Consider the following 20502-nt stretch of genomic DNA (forward strand, 5'->3'; position numbering starts at 1 on the left):
TCTTGAACAGGAGCCCATATCCGAAACTTACTGTTACCGTACTACGTTGGTTCCAGTTTAGATGTACACACATCAAAAAAAGTTTTGCATCACCTGGTTTCGAGAATTTTTACTGCTCATGAAAACCACATATTGCATGTTGTGCCACCATACAGCGACACATTCAGGGGTTATGGTCCAGATTGCTGTACACACTGGTACCTCTAATACCCACGTCCTCTTGCATTCATGCATGGCTGTATTCGTGGTGGAACACTATCCACAAGTTCATCAAGGCACTGTTGATCCACATTGTCCCACTTCTCAACAGCGATTCGACGTAGATTCCTGAGAGTGGTTGGTGAGTCACGTAGTCCATAAACAGCGCTTTTCAGTCTACCTCAGGCATGTTCGCTGGGGTACATCTCTGGAGATCATGCTGGCCGCTCTAGTTGAGTGCTGTAGTTATTCTGAAGGAAGTCATTCACAAGATGTGCACGATTGGGCCGCGAATTGTCGTCTAGGAAAACGAATGCCTTGCCAATAAGTTGCCGATATGGCTGCACTATCGGTCGGAGGATGGCATCCACATAAAGCACAGCCCTTACGGCGCCTACCATGACCGCCAGCGGCGTACGTCGGCCTCACATAATGCCACTCCAAAGCAGCAGGGAACCTTCACCTTGCTGCACTCGCTGGATGGTGTATCTAAATCGTTCAGCCTGACCGGGTTGCCTCTAAACATGTCTCCGACGATTGTCTTGTTGAGTCCATATGCGACACTCATCGGTGACGAGAATGTGATGACAATCCTCAGCGCTACATTCGGCATGTTATTGGGCCCATCCGTACCACGCTGAATGGTGTCGTAGTTGCAAAGATGGACCTCGCCGTGGGCGTCGGGAGTGAAGTTGCGCGTCATGCAGCCTACTGCGCACACTCGTAACTCGACGTCCTGTGGCTGCACGAAAAGCACTATTCAACATGGTGACGTTGCTGTCAGGGTTCCTCCAAGCTATAATCCGTAGGTAGCGGTCATCCATTGTAGCTTTAGTCCTAGGACGGCCTGAACGAGGCACGTCATCGACAGTTTCTGTCTCTCTGTATCTCCTCCATGACCGAACAACATCGCTTTGGTTCTCTCCGAGACCCCTGGACACATTTCTTTTTGAGAGCCCTTCCTGACACAAAGTAACAATGCGGACACTATCGAAGAGCGATATTGACCGTCTAGACATAGTTGAACTACAGACGACAATAGCCGTGTATGTTCTTCCTGGTGGAATGACTGGAACTGATTGGCTGTCGGACCCCCTCTGTCTAATAGGCGCTGCTCATGAATGGTTGTCTTCTGCTTCGAGCGGGTTTAGTGACAATTCTGAACAATTGTCTGTGATACAATATCCACAGTCAACTTCTATCTTCAGGAGTTCTGAGAACTGGGGTGATGCAAACCATTTTTTTATGATTGTATTACTCATCCACGTTGATAGAAACAGAAAAATCGTAGAGCTGCGAAACAGCTACGTCTGGACGAACGAGAAACCTCGTTCCCCTCGTGTTCAGGGATTTCAGCACAAGTTTGGCACCAAAGCGTGGGCAGGTATTCTGGACGGTCATGTGATTCGGCCATATCTCATTCCACTCAAGCTAACTGTTCCTGCGTACTGAATTTCCTACAAAATATATTTCTTTTTGGAAGTTGTATCACTTAATGTTCACTGTGACATGTAGTTTTGGCATGATGGTGCACTGCGTGAAGAGTTTAACAGAGCACTGACACCTGAGTCGGAACAAGGCCCCGGGAGTAGACAACATTCCATTGGAACTACTGACGGCCTTGGGAGAGCCAGTCCTGACAAAACTCTAGCATCTGGTGAGCAAGATGTATGAGACAGGCGAAATACCCTCAGACTTCAAGAAGAATATAATAATTCCAATCCCAAAGAAAGCAGGTGTTGAGAGATGTGAAAATTACCGAACTATCAGTTTAATAAGTCACAGCTGCAAAATACTAACACGAATACTTTACAGACGAGTGGAAAAACTGGTAGAAGCCGACTTCGGCGAAGATCAGTTTGGATTCCGCAGAAATGTTGGAACACGTGAGGCAATACTGACCCTACGACTTATCTTAGAAGCTAGATTAAGGAAAAGCAAACCTACGTTTCTAGCATTTGTAAACTTAGAGAAAGCTTTTCACAATGTTGATTGGAATACTCTCTTTCAAATTCTAAAGGTGGCGGGGGTAAAATACAGGGAGCAAAAGGCTATTTACAATTTGTACAGAAACCAGATGGCAGTTATAAGAGTCGTGGGGCATGAAAGTAAAGCAGCGGTTGGGAAGGGAGTGAGACAGTGTTGTAGCCTGTCCCCGACGTTATTCAATCTGTATATTGAGCAAGCAGTAAAGGAAACAAAAGAAAAATTCGGAGCAGATATTAAAGTCCATGGAGAAGAAATAAAAAAGTTGAGATTCGCCGATGACATTGTAATTCTGTCAGAGACAGCAAAGGACTTGGAAGAGCAGTTGAACGGAATTGACAGTGTCTTGAAAGGAGGATATAAGATGAACATAAACAAAAGCAAAACTAGGATAATGAAATGTAGTCGAATTACGTCGGATGATGCTGAGGGAATTAGATTAGGAAATGAGACACTTAAAGTAGTGAATGAGTTTTACTATTTGGGGAGCACACTGGTACCTCTAATACCCACGTCCTCTTGCATTGATGCATGCCTGTATTCGTCGTAGAACACTATCCACAAGTGCATCAAGGCACTGAATGCTGAAAATGCTGAAGATTAGATGGGTAGATCACATAAATAATGGGGAGGTATTGAATAGAATTGGGGAGAAGAAGAGTTTGTAGCACAACTTGACAAGAAGGAGGGACCGGTTGGTAGGACATGTTCTGAGGCATCAAGGGATCACAAATTTAGCATTGGAGTGCAGCGTGGAGGGTAAAAATCGTAGAGAGAGACCAAGAGATGAATACACTAAGCAGATTCAGAAGGATGTAGGTTGCAGTGAGTACTGGGAGATGAAGAAGCTTGTACAGGATAGAGTAGCATGGAGAGCTGCATCAGACCAGTCTCAGGACTGGAGACCATAACAACAACGGTGCACTACATCGCTTCTCTTGTGCAATTCGGAGAAATCCTAACAGACGATACGGTGAGAGATGGATAGACTGAGGTGGTGCAACCGTGTAGCCACAATGTCGTCAGATTTAACTCCTATCGTCTGGTACTTTTTGGGTTTGTATGCAAAAGTTTAATCTACGAGACTTCTGGAGAGACAGAGGAAGACCTGCTGTCATGAGTCCTGGCTGCTGCACTAGAAATTAGAGAGCCGGCAGATGGGATGGAGAGTGTGTACCACAACATTCTTTGTAACTACAATGTCTGTAACACCGTTCGTGGGCGTCACATCGGGCCATTGTTATAATGCATCAATACTGTTTTGTACGAACAGTATGCTGGGTTCTTTTTTGTTTTAGAATAATGTAAACACGTAATGCTTAAATCTTAATACAAACAAATTTGCTTAAGTGATAAATGGATGTTTCGTTATGTTCCCTCTCGAACTGTTACCTAGCAACAGTACTCTGTCACGCCTGATTCAATTCCTCAAGTGGAACAGGATGAGTTAAACATCTGAAGTAAAACCGTCGCAGAACGGAAATGATACGTTTCCGTAAGGAGGTCCTATTTAAAATGTTATATACTCACAACCCTCTACAAGTGGTAGAAGCTTAAAGTTGATTAGACTGAAATCTGATCAATCAAGTTCCAAGGTATGCGCAGAAAAGCCTCAGTATTTCTTGTGTACTATTACGTGTAGTATGTGTAAGCAAAAATGCCTCAGTATTTCTTGTGTACTATTACGTGTAGTATGTGTATGTAGAGAATACTCCAGGGAAACAATAAGCGAACTCCTGCTGCAGAACAGTGCAGATCAACATTTCTTCCAAATATCACCCGCGGAACTCCTATTCTGAAGAGCCAAAACATAACGGCCACTTGATTAAAATCATGTTGGTTCGGAATACAGCGGTTATTCCTTGGGAGGATTGCGGACAGATCACATAATACGCGTAAAATACGGGACGGTGGATCATGGACAGTGAGTTGGCATCCAATACCTTTCCAGATGTTTCCCATGAGGACAGTTCAAATAATTTTGGTAGCCACGACTACAAGTTGACCTCACTGGCATGCCCGTCAAACCACTGTAGCATGATACTAGCCCCGTGACGTGGACAGTTATCCTGCTTTAACATGAACTTACCGTGGGAGAAGACATCAAGCATGAAAGGATGCAGGTGCTCCGCAATAATGATGATTCGAGTACCACCGCAGCCCCAAGGAAGCCCAGGTAAATGTCTGTCGTTGCGTAAAACTATCCCCACTTCCGTGCTTCCGTGGAGCAATGCACATTACTAGTAGCCGTTGCTCTGTATGGTAGTGTATCCGGATACGAATATCAGTATGATGTAACAAGAAATATGAATCGTCTGCCAAAGCGACAGGTTTCCGTTGTTATACGGTCCAACATCGATTACCCAGTGCCCACAGCAGTCATAATAAACGATCCTGTTAACCCAAAAGGGGAACACGTAGATGTCGGCTGGTGCAGAGGCCATTGTCAAACGGTGTTGAGCAGTGGCTGGATCATGCTATGAGTTGGATTAAACCTTGGTTGCTATTATGTGTTTATTCTCCCGCAGTTATGGCGGTTATGCTGTTATCCTCTCTTTCCACGGGTGGCAGCAGCGCTTTGTATCGATATTCGCACCTTGGACTATCTTTGGCCTGGCGCTTATAGTTTCCGGCTGGGCTGTGTGTGGGCAATTGGTCGATTGGTGTGGAGCAGCGAGGGAATCTCTGCAGAGCATGGTTTGGCCGGGACCGCTGGCGGACTCTCTGTGGTTTCGGAGTGTGCGGTGCTGTTCCCATTGCTGTGAGGTTTGTGGCTCACAAATCTTGGAAATGAAAGTTGAGTTTTGACTTAATCTACCAGCAAGTCACGACTGTTCACATCGTCTCGTCTGGAGTTCGTTGTCGGCTGTTGGGATATTCCCGGGAGCAACTAGGTGTGTTTTCAAGTTGGCAAATTTTAGCCACCCTCTGGTGGAGTTTAACTGTACTTGCTTATTTGAATTGAAATGTGCCAACGGAATCTTCTGCCTTGTGGCCGTTAACGTTCTGGTTACCTGCTCTGGCCGTTGACGTAAATTCAAGCAGTGTATTTTCCTCGTCATGTTGTAGATGTCAACAACAGTGTGTAGTTTGACAGATCAATGTAGAACTGGTTGTAGGCGCCAATACCATCTACGTTGTTCCATTGAACTCCCTGTTGTGTGCCGGTCGGGTGAAGCGGAGGTTTTCTTGTCGGTGGGTCCATTGACTGTCTGTCGGTTGGGATGTCGTTGTATCGACAATGGTTGCGCCACCCGCCTGTCTCACCCAAGCAAGCGTTAGTGTGTGAAATCCAGGCCAACCCTCGGAACTTCTGAGCGCCCTTGGGTGTACTGCCTTTCCCTATTTGTTCTTGTTTGTACTTGTATGGTTTAATCGGATTTTTAGATTAAGGTTGTTTTGCCCTTAATTCCTCAGATGGTTTGGGCCTTCAGCCTAATTTGAGAACCGTTTTACGTAAGTCCTTTGGCATTTTTAAAATTAATGTTATTGAGGCTTAACTGTTGGGCCTTTAGCCGATTTTGAATTTAAATTGTTTGCTCGTAAGGGTCAGATTTTTTAAGCCTTCAGCCTAATTAAGGAATTGCTTTAAACATAAAGCCTTGCCTTTTAAATTTCAGGTTTTTGTTGAGCTTTAAGTTATTTGATTTCAGCTGTTTTTAAATTAAAGTGGTCTGCCTCTTAAGGCATGAGATCGTACTGCGCATATAGCGGCTAATTAAGTTACAAAATTAAAACTGTTTTTTTTAAATTCTTGGCCGTTTAATGTTTTATCAAATAAAAGATTGTATGTTGTATGTTCGAGTGTACCCGAAAGCCGCTTATGTTGGGCTCTTTCCACAACGTAAACTTCCTGTCCTGTCCTGCGGGTTTAGCAGTTCGTTTCAAGTATTTGCTGAACAGTTTGCTTCGACACAATTGTACCTGCACCAGCTCTGTCATCAGTCACCAGATCTGCAGCAGGTGCTTGCTATCCTTCTTTGCAAAAGGAAAAATCGCACCGACATCTACATCTACATACATACTCCGCAAGCATCATACGGTGAGTGGCGACCAATCATTTCCTTCCCCGTTCCACTCGCAAATACAGCAAGTGGAAAACGACTATAGGTCTCCGTATGAGCCCTCATTTTTCGTACCTTATCGTCTTGGTCCTTAAGTACAGTACAAGCTGGCGGCAGTAGAATCTTTCTACAGTCAGCTTCGAATCTAGAGTCTCTAAATTTTCTCAGTAATGTTCCTCGTACAGAAACTTGCCTTCCCTTCAGGGATTTTCATTTGCTTTCCGGATGCATCACCTAACGTTTGCACATATTTCGAACCTATTGGTAACAAAAGTATCACTCGCCTCTGAACTGATTCGATGTCTTCCTTTAATCCGACTTGGCGGGGCTCCCAGAACCTCTAGCAGCACTGAACAATAGGTGTCACTAGCGTCCTACGTGCGGTCTCCTTTACAGATGAAGCACACTTCCTAAAGTTTTCTCAATAAATCGAAGTCGACTATTCATCTTCCCTGCCGCAATCCTCACATGCTCATTCCATTTCATACCCATTTGTAACGTTACGCCTAGATGACAAGGAACACCATACTAATAGAACCTTACTAATGCTGTATTCGAACGTAACCGGACTGTTTTCCTAATTTACATTTTTCTGCGTTTAAAGCTAGCAGCCATTCATCACACCAACTACAAATTTTGTCTGAGTCATCTTGTATCCTCCTCCTGTCAGTCGGCTCCGATACCTTCCTGTATTCCACTGAATCATCGTCAAACAACGGCAGATCGGTGCCCACCCTGTCCGCCAGATCGTTTATGAATATAGAAAATAATAATGGTTCTATCATAGATCCCCTAGGGCCTTCCTGTCGATACCCTTGTAACTGATAAACCTTCGCTGTCGAGAACAACAGACCAGGTTCTGTTACTTAAGATGTCTTCGAGTCTTTCATGTGTTTGAGAACCTAGTCCATAAGCTGGTGTAGTCGTTAATAGTCTGCAGTGGGCACTTTGCCAGATGCATTCCGGAAATATAGAAATGTGGAATCTACCTGTTGCGCTTCATCCATAGTTCGCAGTATACCATGCGAGAAAAGGGCAAAAAAGACAAACTGCTTTTCGCTCGAAAGATACATTCTAAACCAGTGCTGATTCATGGGCATACTGATCTGCAGTTTTGCGGACCCGCTCTATTACACTTATTGTATACAGGAGTCACCTGCGATGGGAGAAAGATTCGCGATAAATGCAAGGTAAGAAAGGTGCCATTGCCGTAGTGTTGCTTATAAAACTGAAATGGTGTCTCGTCCTGACTTCGTGAGTTATTTGTTTTCTACTCTTTGTATGATGAAGTGTGGAACATTTTGTTATTTCACCGTCTATGAATCTCTATCCCCATTTCCTCATGACACTACGACGTGTCCGGAGGACCAGCTTTACCAGCTTTCAGAGGAACCCTTTCACAGGCACCGTGCAAGAACTATCCACCGATTGTGTGTTTATTTTCCTAATAATGACCATATGGTAGCTAGAATGATCCCTCATTCGTTCTGTTCCACTTACAGCGTTTCCTTATTTCAACACGTGCCAGTAACGCCTGGTGTATTAAGTCTCGGGATGGACAATGATCGTAATGTTTTGGCTTCTCGGTGTATGCGACTGGATCTTTTGACTTTTGTTGATTGTCAGAATGCCAAGAGGCTGTCTTTTATTTCAAAAACATCCTCACACATTTTATTGTACACGATATTTCAAATAATATTTTGAAACTTTGCAACTGTTTGAAAATGTGTTGTGTCGACTTATAAACTTCCAGGCACAATGTAAGAAGAACCCGAAAGAGGAGGAGAAAACAAAAAAAAGCTCCATGTGTTCTTAAATGGTTCAAATAGCTCTAAGCACTATAGAACTTAACATCTGAGGTCATCAGTCCCCCAGACTTAGAACTACTTAAACCTAACTAACCTAAGGACATCGCACACATCCATGCCCGAGGCAGGATTCGAACCTGCGACCGTAGCAGAAGCGCGGTTCCGGAATGAAGCGCCTAGAACCGCTCGGCCACAGCGGGCGGTGTTCTTACAGTGTCTACAAACAAGTGGAACTTAGTATTATGAGTCCACATATTCGTATGACGTGTTACTCCCTTTGGCCGTGATGGACTCTATACACCGGTTCGGGTTGTTGTATCCTTTCATGGGACAAACTGGCCACCGCTGTTGTGACTGGTCCTTGGTATCCTACGATGGAGTTGACATCTCAGCTGGCCCCACTCATGTTCTATAGGAGTCACATGCAGGCACCTTGCTGGACACGGTAGTACCTCAATAGCACGTCGATAGTTCATAGAGAGACGTTCCATGCGCGGACGAGCATTGTCCTGTTGAGAAAAGGCACAACAGTGTTGTCGTATGAGAGGTAGCATATAAGAACGAAGGATGTCACTGAAGTATCATTGTGTCTCTTAAGTTCCCTCAGTTTCCACCAGAGGTCAGACCCGATATCTCCCCACACCGTGACACCAGGAGCAAAACCGCTGTGCCTCTCCGAAGCATCTGAAGCATGGGACCTCTCCACAGGTCACCGCCATAGTCACAGACCACGGTCATCCAGGGCAACGCAGAACCGAAACTCATTGCTGAACACATTGCGACGTCTTCATCAGTTGTCCTTTCTTCCCGGTCCAGGCGCTATACCAACCGCAGCCATTTGTATTGTGGTGTTAAAGGCTCTCTATACTTGGGAAAGTAATAGCCAAGACTCTCTGCTGTTAATGTCCGACCATTGATGCTGGATGACACAGAATGTTGCAAGGAGTCTACTAGTTGGCATGACTCGTCGTCCAAGTCGACGGGTATGGCTGCTCTCACGTTCCTATGCAGTTCAAAGTCGGACCATTGGCACATCCGAATGCCCGAAAAACCTGGATATCGCACAATTCCCACAGCGGACCAAACAGAGACTGTCATGAGGGCCTTTCCAATAAGTTTCAGTAAATGCTGATGACGCTGCCTCCAGCGAGTATGCAGCATCTCCATTGTCGGCAGTGATCACTCAATAACTGAAGCTGTTTACGACCCTTTCATTTTCTATGAGGCTCGACAGCTGCACTAAAGACGAATAAAATCAATGCATTCTTTTGGATTTTCTAGCTGTCACAGAGAATTGAACTCGTCTACTACATAACAATCTATCGTCTGTACATGTAGGAAGTTATACTGACTTCCAGTTTTACGCAACCGCTCACCTTATGAAACAGTAATGAAGTTAAAAAAAGCTTTATATCATTTTGTATATATATATATGAAGATGGTATCTGTTCTTTCGGCCATTTGACCATCTTCTTCTGTGCGGATGCACAAACAGTGCCCGATCTCTTACGGGAATCGGCAAAAAGCCGCGAGTAATGAGGCAGTGGGCAGGAGCATTATGAATATAATGCGGGACCACACATTGGGAATGTGGGTCTCACGGGAGGCGTGCCAGTTAACTCCCTGCAGTCACACTATCCTCTGTGTCGTCGGTGCCATGTGAGCAGGAGATTCCGAGTTAGAGTCCTGGTCGGGGCACACATTTTCATCTGCCCCCGTTTACTTACAGTATATCAACGCCTGTATGCAGCAAGGGGTATTCATTTTATTGTAATTTATAGAATTAAATTACAGTTGCACATACTTAAATTTAAGTGTTCCTTTCTCTTATAAAAGTCCCTGATTTCATTTCTTGTGCAAGAAATTTCACATTTTCGCTTTGTAAAGCGAGCTGCTTTTGAGCCCCCTTTTACCCTAATTTTGAAGTAATTAACGATTGTATTTAGCCTTAAGTATGTCTTGTTAAATTTTATATGAGCAATAATGAAAGAGAATCTTACCTTGAAGGAGGACATGGCTCCTCTCGCCTGGCTGCACAGACCAGTTATTAGTTTCTCCGTTTCTCTATGATGCTGATACCGCAACTGTTGTTCAATTAATGAAAAGCAACTCCCTTGCTTGATTATAACATTGTTAAATCCAGAGAAGACCGTTTTCGGCATTTAAATTAGGCCATTATCAAGTGTATCCGAAACTTTCGAAAGTAAATATAAATGATTGACATATAGATATTTTATTTAATAATAGGACATGAGAGTCCATAATTATCTGTGCATAAGTGCACCAAGATTATACAGCTTACTTTATGCAGTAGAAAAGCAACGTTGAACGATAAAAACAGTAGGAATCAAGTGGAATTAAAAATGTTTCGCGTACAGCATGCCAAGAGAAAAATGGGCTTGTCGTAATTATAGAAACCGTACAACCCGATACATTAAAACTTTCAACATGCATTAGCTTAAAAAAGCTATATTCTGACGTGTTTCAAAATTAAAGTTACATATTTATCAAATAAAATGCCTAAAATAATTATTAGGAATTAATAAAAACGTAAAGTGTTTACTATGTACGAGGCGCCCATGTCGAGTGTATAGGTGCGACCCCGTAACAAATAAAACTTGAACCACGAGGAACTGCTGGGGCCGTAGAAAATCTCGCGGCATTATCGATTGTTTTCAAAAGTATATTTACAAGCAACTAGTTACAGCTGCGGATTGAGAAAACTCTTTAAAGGAAGTTGTTAATAAGTGGTTGGGAGATATCCAAGGAAATGGTGCTCCTTAATGTGCGTTGCTCGTAAATCGTCCTCTCCTTGGCCTTTTTCAGGTGAGTGTAATTTCTCTGTCTTCATAATTATCCAGAAAGTAGCCTTACTTCATTGTACGAAGTATTACATGGTTGTTTTCGAAATGGGGTAGCTTGGAATATCTTGCATAAGGTGAGTTGCGAATGCGGATTTAATTCCTGTTCTTTTTTTTTCATTTTAATGCTTTGTGTTCCTTATATCACGTTTGTAAATTTCTTCCGGTTTGCCCGATATAGTTCAACGTACAATCAGAGCAGTGAATTTTGTAGATGGCATTGTTTTGGTATGCATCATGTGAAGTGTCAATGTCATGCATCAAAAGGCGTAAAAGTGATGAACGAGATTTATATACGATTTGTACGTCACTTTTTAAGAGGCTACTTAGTCTGTATGAGACCTGATCGTTGAAAGGAAACAACTGCTTACTTTTAGACTTGGCAGGCTGCGTAAACTTGTAAATTTCATCAACGACCTTTCTGTGAGAGCCGTTATTCCGCGCTGTACTTTGCAGCCAGCCAAGTACCTTCTCAACTTCCTAAGCGTGGCGTGGCAGTTTAAGGTATCTGTTCATCGCTGAAGGAAGAAAAGGTCTTTTTTAAATTGAACAAAATGGCGTGATGTGGCTGGAATAGTGACGTCGAAATATTAAATTAATGCTGGTGCTCGACCGAAACAGTAATGTTACTGAGCGTTAGACAAAATGCATTTGTGAAATGGTTAGTTTCTTGTGAGCCACGGAATAAGACGAGAATGTCTGTAACATAAAGTTTGCAGTACACTATACAAGCCTTAATTTGTAGGTGACCTATTATTCATTTACTGACAGCTTCGTTTAAAGTTGTTTTGCAGGTCTGCAGCTGTACCTAATTGGAACGTACTTTTGCAAGTATTCGATGATGCAACCAAACAATGCTAGAGCCCTCAATGCTTCACAGTGGTTCAAATTTTACTCGTCGTTTATTGCATCTATTTTACGCCTTTCTTAATTTAAACTGATAAATTTATGCATTTTATTTGAAAAACACAGAGTCTTAATTCTTAAAGCGTATTAAGAGTTTTAATGTATCTGACTGTCCCGTTGTTAAAATTCCCACTGACCCATTTTTCTTAGGAAATCAATGGACGCGAAACGTTTTATAAATCCACTTCAGTCCTACCGCTTTTACCATTTTACGTTGCTTCTGTGTAGCATAATGTAAGCTGTATATTCTTTCTTCACACATCTCATCTCGTATTAACAACAACAAATATTGTATATTCACATTTGGCACTTTCAGGTATACTTGCTAATGCCTGCTATAAAGGCCGAAACCTATCATGTGTGGACTTAATACAGTTCTAATTGATCAAATGTAATGACTTCATTAACTTAAATAAGCAATTCAAATATTTACAAATACTGCACGAAACACAACTGCATATCTAACAACAGAAAAACTGTAGAACAGGTGGGAAAATCTTACGGACGTGTCTAGTGCGCATTCCTTCGTATTACTCTAAGATCAGTCACTAGGCTGAGTACAGACCAAAAATCATATGTTCCTAGGGAAACTATGCTCTAGGCACGAAAGTCTCTCCTACGATCAATTGGATAGTTGTTACGACTCGCGCTTGGGTTTCGATAGATGAGAAACTGTTGACATGCTGTCGTTGAATCTCAGAAAAGGAGAGTGTTTCATTGTTAAGGTGGCCACAATGCCGGCCGACCGCGGTGGTCTCGCGGTTCTAGGCGTGAAGTCCGGAACCGTGCGACTGCTACGGTCGCAGGCTCGAATCCTGCTTCGGGCATGGATGTGTGTGATGTCCTTAGGTTACTTAGGTTTAAGTAGTTCTAAGTTCTAGGGGACTAATGACCACAGCAGTTGAGTCCAATAGTGCTCAGAGCCATTTTTTTGGCCACAATGCCGACTTTAACCGCGTGAGGGCTACGACGTTGTAACGTCGCGAGTCAATACGCAATAGCATTTATTGCTCTACTTTGCAGTATGGCTCGTAGCTTTGGAGCCGTTGGCGGTGACAGAAACAGCCGCTTGTGTCTTGGAGTGACTCATTTGCACCTGTCGCTAGCGTAGCCATGGGAAGCAGTACTTTCGTCAAATCGAGCGGCAGAATGTTCAAGCCCCCAAAAATCTAAACAAACTATATTAAATATTATTCAGTTTAGTTAAAAGTCGATATAGCGCCCTTTGTTATTAAAAAGAAAATTGTGTAAAAATCTCAGCTTTCTAGCTGGCATACTTTCAGAGTTAGAGAAAATGACATAAAACACCTCAAACCGACACTTAAAAGATTAAAGTCTGTTAGGGTTCATATCAGTTCGTCTTTTAGTATCATTTGCAATTATTACTGAAGTTCACTAAATGGCAGAATAATTTATTAAGATTTTTTGTAATTAAAAACGTTCACTATTTTTCATTTTCATAATACAGAATTCAGAAAGGATTAATATTTATCCAATAGCTATTTGTTTTGTTGTGCGAATAAATGTTAGGGAGTGAGAGTGTATATGTGGGACATACGTAAAGATTCAATATTATCTGATGTTAAATATTACATAACTACATCATGGGAAAGTGTGAAGCAAGCAGTTGCAATGAAAGTTGTAATTTCCCCACCTAGCTAATGACTTAGTTGTAAGGGTACTTTGGTTATGTAAGAAGACAGCCATAATAGCCATTTGCAGAGTAATAGTTTTCTAAAGTTATTTCAAGATTAGTTTTCCTTTTGTTTGGTTTTGTTAAACATTTTATTCATATTTGCATGATGAAGTGACGTAAATGCATCTGTGAATGTTGATTGGCGTAAGACAGTTTTAGTGCGAGGAAGAATTCGGAGGATTGTTTTGGCTGGCTGGTCATTTTGAACAACCAATAAGCGTTAAGCATTTCCCGAGCATTGAAAGTAGTTATAGGCCGTGGAAGGAACGGCAGTGGGGCAGTCGTTGGCTAGCCATCAGACTTACAGGTCATGTTGGACATATCCGTCTACGTTATGAGTAAAGTGAAGAAGTTAATGGTATTTCGGGCCCGGATTGTACTGCCGTGAAAGCAAAAAAAGGCCCACGCACTCAGCCACTAGCAGGTGTCCACTCTCTTCAGGAGTATAAAAAAAAGTGATTTTGAAGTACTACATAGAAACTGAATTAACAGTGTCTTAATGATTGGCCGGCCGCGGTGGTCTAGCGGTTCTAGGCGAGCAGTCAGGAACCGCGCGACTGCTACGGTCGCAGGTTCGAATCCTGCCTCGGGCATGGATGGATGTGTGTGATGTGGTGGTGGTGGTGGTGGTGGTGGTGGTGGTGGTTAGTGTTTAACGTCCCGTCGACAACGAGGTAATTAGAGACGGAGCGCAAGCTCGGGTTGGGGAAGAATTAGGAAGGAAATCGGCCGTGCCCTTTCAAAGGAACCATCCCAGCATTTGCCCGAAACGATTTAGGGAAATCACGGATAACCTAAATCAGGATGGCTGGAGACGGGATTGAACCGTCGTCCTCCCGAATGCGAGTCCAGTGTGCTAACCACTGCGCCACCTCGCTCGGTGTGTGTGATGTCCTTAGGTTAGTTAGGTTTAAGTAGTTCTACGTTCTATGGGACTGAAGACCACAGTAGTTAAGTCCTATAGTGCTCAGAGCCATTTGAATCATCTTAATGATTCATGCGAAAATCATTTACGTATTCACCTTCGACCTGCAATCATAAATAAACGACGTGGTCATATCGAAAGGAGTCGTTATTTTCGTCCCCTTTTCATTATTGTGTCTTTCCCTGACTTGTTACTGCTATTCAATATTTCTGTCAGGAACATTTTTTTATCTTTCATATGCCGACGTTTGGAGGTGGTTTCCTGCTGCGCATTTTAGTTTATTTTATTTTTATTTTGTTATGGAAATAAGCAGCCTCAGTACTTTTCATATACACATTCCTAGTGTAGCCACCGGCATGAAACGACAACATACGACATAGCCTCAAGTTAGAGAAAGTTGCTTTTTTTCTTTTTCCGGAAGCTGGGAGGGAAGTTCGTTGCCTTTCTTCGTCTGTCTATTGGAACGTGTCTCAACATCAGAAGTCAGCTTTCCCGCTGTTTTTAAAGCCGAGTCCTTTGACTGGCCCGGTAGAGTACCAAGCAGACCTTCTCATAATTTGATGGAACTTTTCCCTGTACAGGAAGAGCCTAGGAGAATGGCCGCCCACGCTTTTCCAATCTCCCTCGTAGGTTTCGCGTACACGCTTTTATAGCCACCAGTGATTGGTTAGTTGCGTCCCTTATTAAAGAACTATCAGCACTGCATCCAGAGGAGGTTGTGAAATTTCTTCGAGAGAGACACTAGGAGATGGGGAGCCGATGAGTACACACGTTTCTGATGGAATGTGATATTAGATGTTAAGTCCAGATGAGATTTTATATGTAAGGTAGCGTTCAAACCTCGTGACATCAGCACCCTCAGATGCAGCGAGAGATTCATTTTAATTGTTTACACTTTACGTACTAAGTTTGACTCTTTCGTGTGGAATTGTTGCATGGCTTTGTATAAGATAGATAAAAGAATTTGTATTTGAAGGCATTATTGCAGCATATATCTAACATAGCTCGACTCATCCGGATATAAAAACACCGAAAGGTAGACAAAGGATGAGTGTGGCATTCGTGTCTCCGAAGGAGAAACACTAGTAGACATCCACCGGAGAGTAAAGAATGTGTATGGCGCAGTATGGCTGTGACGACTCAACACAAGACACCGATCTTCATTACGGCCAACAAGCATGTCGTTACTGATACAGTCAGGGCGAACTGGCTCATGACTATTAGTGGACTAGCAAGGGTTTCCTTTGGTAGAGTGCAACACATTATCCAGCAGATGTTAGGCAACCATAATATCTGCTGCCAGTGGATGCCCCAAGTGTTGGATGTCGAACAGAAAGCAAGCTGGATGGCTGTTTGCCTGATGTACTTCATGCTTTCAGTGTTGAAGGAAACCCGTTTCTTGAGCGCATTGTTGCTAGCTAGGAAGGCTTGTGCCACTACTTTGAAGCAGAATGGAAAGCGTAGACGATACAGTGCTGACATCCAATGTCTCCTTTTTGAAGAAATTCAAGAACCAATCATCTGGGAAGGTGATGCTTACCCAATTCATTGTTTACAGAGGTTCTTTGCAACAACAAAAAAATGTTCAAATGTGTGTGAAATCTTATGGGACCTAACTGCTAAGGTCATCAGTTCCTAAGCTTACACACAACCTAAATTATCCTAAGGACAAACACACACACACACACACCCATGCCCGAGGCAGGACTCGAACCTCCACTGGGATCAGCCGCACAGTCAATGACTGCAGCGCCATAGACCGCTCGGCTAATGCCGCGCGGCGAGGTTATTTGCTTCTGATTTCACGGCTCCTATTGTTTACAACAGTGTGCAACGCTGGAGAATTAAGACGTGCAGTTACGGCGAAACGCAACAAGGGGTGCTGCAGCTCCACTAAAATGGGCATCTCCTTATCGGAAATATCTTAAAACTGAAGTTACGCCTATCCAAATGGGAGACTCTCAAGCAACCACTCTATCGTACTGATCGCTCCCCATGCAATTATCACGCTTCCTGTCCACTAATAACGTCGCGGGAATGAAGGATTACTGCCTGACGAGGACGTGGAGAAGACAGTTTACGGACTTCTTCTTATAGCAGGACACATTTTATCGAAGGGTTAGCTTCAACGTGCATCGATGGGATGACTTCCTCAATGATGAAGACGAATTTGCCTCATTGGCATACCGATTCTTGACTGTACAGCATTCGAACGACAACTTTTTATAGCACCTGATAACAGGTCACGAGGTCGCTATCAAACCGTGGTTAATTTACCACAAGTTTTCTTTCGCAATCCTCAGCTGCAGCTAGGTGGCAGTAGTACCAATTCCATTAACTCTAAATGCAATGCTGATCGAATTTTACGATTTTTCTCTTGCCATGGTATCGGAGTCCACATGACCACCAGCAATTCAAATAATACTCTGTAATCTCCCTAGTCTGATGGATCTCAGGTCCACGAATCCATCAAGCTCCAATAGTTACGGTATCAAATGAATACGCTGTGGAATGCTCATGGATGTGCTTGGTCGTAGACTCATCCTAAATTTGATCTTCCTCCCAAACATGTGTAGAAGTTAGATCAGTTAGTATATGTACAGCGTAAATGTGTTGATTTAATTAATCCGAATCCTGTGCGACGCTTGCATATGTAGTGGAGGACTTACCCGCTCAAAAGGCGACCTATGGCTAATGAAACTTTACGTGGCGTGCCTACTTACAGGAATCCGTCTTTCTCGTAGAGAGGCTGTCCTGATTTTTAAATGGAAGCAGAGTGCAACACTCTATGGGAAATTCCCATAACCACATCATTCTTATTGCAAGCGTTTCGTTGCGAAACGACACTGCGTCATAACGCCCAACCATCCGCAGCAACAAAACATTATATGAAATTTTATTGTCTCAGACACCCTTTTCACTCACCAGGTCTCGCCACCTGCGAATTTCATGTGTTCGGATGGCAAAATGAAGCTCTGGGAGGCGAACACTTCAGAATTGACAAACGAGTAAAATCAGCAGAGCAAGAGTAGCAGCATGTAACACCAAAAGGTTCCGTCTCACGAGGAACCCTGTACTTCCGAAGCGGTGAACGCGTGCATTACACATAATGGTGGGGCGGAGTACATTGAAAAATCATATTTATGTATATTATCCTCTCCGTTGCATCCACGGGGCACGAAGACTCCGCGCCGTACAGTAGAGTTATAGGTGTTGCCTAGACAGCAGGCGTTCATCGGTGAGACGCATAGTAGTTCCGATCGGTCGTCTATGGCGCACTGTTTTGCAGTGCCTGTCACTCGTGGGGAATTAGAGCGTTGGATAGTATCCTTCCATACGCGGGTATTTAGGAATTTGCACGACCCATAACAAGAGGGAGAAGTGGAGTGTTAACTGGAGTTCAGCTGGAAGATCAGCAGGTACACTTCCGTGGGAAATGTCTTGTACAATCGCCGGCCACTGTGACCGAGCGGTTCTAGGATCTTCAGTCCGGAACCACGCTGCCATTACGGTCGCAGGTTCGAATCCTGCCTCGGGCATGCATGTGTGGTGTTCGTAGCTTAGTTATGTTTAAGTAGTTCTAAGTCTAGGGGACTGATGACTTCAGATGTTAAGTGCCATAGTCCTTAGAGCCATTTCAACCATTTCTTGTACAAGCACTGCCAGCAGAACACAAAACGGCCGCTGTGCGTCCATTGAATCATCATTCCACTAGGGGATTTAGAACTTCTTGGAAGCGTATACTGGCATGATTAAGACGATGATTCAAAGTGACACTCTGCCACACAAGTGGCTCGTAGTGAAATTGCGTGCGTATGGAATAGTGTCTCAGTTATCTGTCAGAGAGGTCACAGTTCTTAGTAACTGACGGAAAGTCATCGAGTAAAACAGAAGTGACTTATGGCGTTCCTCAAGGTAGTGTTATAGGCCCTTTACTGTTCCTTATCTATATAAAGTATTTGGGAGACAATCTGAGCAGCCGTCTTCGGTTGTTTGCAGATGACGCTGTCGTTTATCGACAAATAAAGTCAACAGAAGATCAAAACAAATTGAAAAACGATTTAGAAAATATATCTAAATGGTGTGAAAAGTGACAGTCGACACTAAATAACGAAAAGTGTGAGGTCATCCACATGAGTGCTTAAAAGGAACTCGTTATACTTCGGTTACACTATGAATCTGTCTAATCTAAAACCCATAATTCAACTAAATAATATGTATTAAATTACGAACGACTATAAATTGGAAGGAACACACAGAAATTATTGTCGTGAAGGCTAACCAAAGACTTCGTTTTATTGGCATGACACTTAGAAAATGTGACAGACCTGCTAAGGAGACTGCCTATACTACGCTTGTCCGACCTGTTTTAGAATACTGCTGCGCGGTGTAGGATCCTTACCAGATAGGACTGACAGAGTACATCGAAAAAGTTAAAACGAAGGCAGCACATTTTGTATTATCACCGAATATGGGAGGGTGTGTCACAGAAATGATACAGGATTTGGGCTAGACATCATTAAAAGAAGGCGTTTTTCGTTGCGACGGAATCTTCTCACGAAATTCCAATCACCAACTTTCTCCTCTGAATGTGAAAATATTTTGTTGCCACCGACCTACATAGGGAGCAACTATCACCACGATAAAATAAGGGAAATAAGAGCTCGCACTGAAAGATATAGGTGTTCATTTATTCCGCGCGCTATACGAGATTGGAATAATAGAGAATTGTGAAGGTGGTTCGATGAACCCTCTGCCAGGCACTTAAATGTAATGGGGTTGCAGAGTATCGATGTAGATGTAGACTGCTGATCAAATATTGCTTTTATCAATGATGCTCTTAAATAGGGAGTTAAGCGCTATATATATACAGGGTGTCCCAGCTATCTTGTCCACCCAAAGTATCTCTGGAACAATAACAGCTCTTGATAAGTATGGATGTGTGATTACGCATGTCAATCACATCGCGATTACGGGCAGCGTGGGCTTCACGCCTGAGCCTCAGGCCGTGCGCTACCAGCGCATGTCGAGTGTTTCAAGCGTCAACTACGCGTCTTAATATCTCGGGATGTAATGGGAATATTGCGATGCAATTAACGCCATTGTGTATGTGCTTTGTCATGCTATGGATTGCTAAAGAAAAAATATAGGAGGTCCATTTATAAAAAAAAACATAAGTTTGCGTTAAAAAACGCATATGCTTTCGTTTCAGAATGTTTGCAAATATGTACATTCATGGGCCCCAGCCCTACATTGATACCGGTGAAATTCGTTTTCCAATAGCTGTTATTGCTCCAGAGATACTTTGGGTGGACAAGATAGCTGGGACATCCCTATTTAAGAGCATCATTGTTAAAAGCTATATATACAAGGGGCGATCAAAAACTTTCCGTACAAAGGCGTACAGTCCAGATTCGGTATATCAATCAGGTAAAACCTCTGTGAGCATTGAGGCAATCATCTCACCGACGCCCAAAGTTGATGTTACCCGTTTGGTAAAACCCCACGTCCTGCTCCGTTGAGAAGTCGGTAACTGCCTACTGCTCATCCTCGTCCGACACGCATCGTCGACTCTGCAGGGCCGTTTCTTTAAGAAATCGAAGGCCTAATAACCGCATGTTGAGAGATGCGGATTAAGAGAGGTAGCGCTAAGTTCCTATGGGACCAAACTGCTGAGGTGATCTGTCTCTAGGCTTACACACTACTGAATCTAACTTAAACTAACGTACGCTAAGGACAACACACACGCACCCATGCCCGAAAGAGGATTCGGACCTCCGTTGGGGGAAGCCTCGCGAACCGTGGGAAGGCGCCCAAGACCACGCGGCTACCCCGCGCGGACCGGGTAAAAGAGCGGTGTTCGTGTGTCTCCCACTATTGGCATAACTTCTGCGTTACTACACTTGCGCTATGGAGACGCGCATTATCGTGAAACAGCCTTTCGCCTTAATTGCAAGCATTTATTTCTACAGCGTTGCGCAGTACCGGTTTTCAGTGACAGTGTCACCAGGTTCCTTGAATGAATGAGCATAGGTTCCCAGATGGGCCAGCGTTTTAT

Source organism: Schistocerca gregaria, chromosome 6, assembly GCF_023897955.1.
Source record: "Schistocerca gregaria isolate iqSchGreg1 chromosome 6, iqSchGreg1.2, whole genome shotgun sequence".
Classification (NCBI taxonomy): domain Eukaryota; kingdom Metazoa; phylum Arthropoda; class Insecta; order Orthoptera; family Acrididae; genus Schistocerca; species Schistocerca gregaria.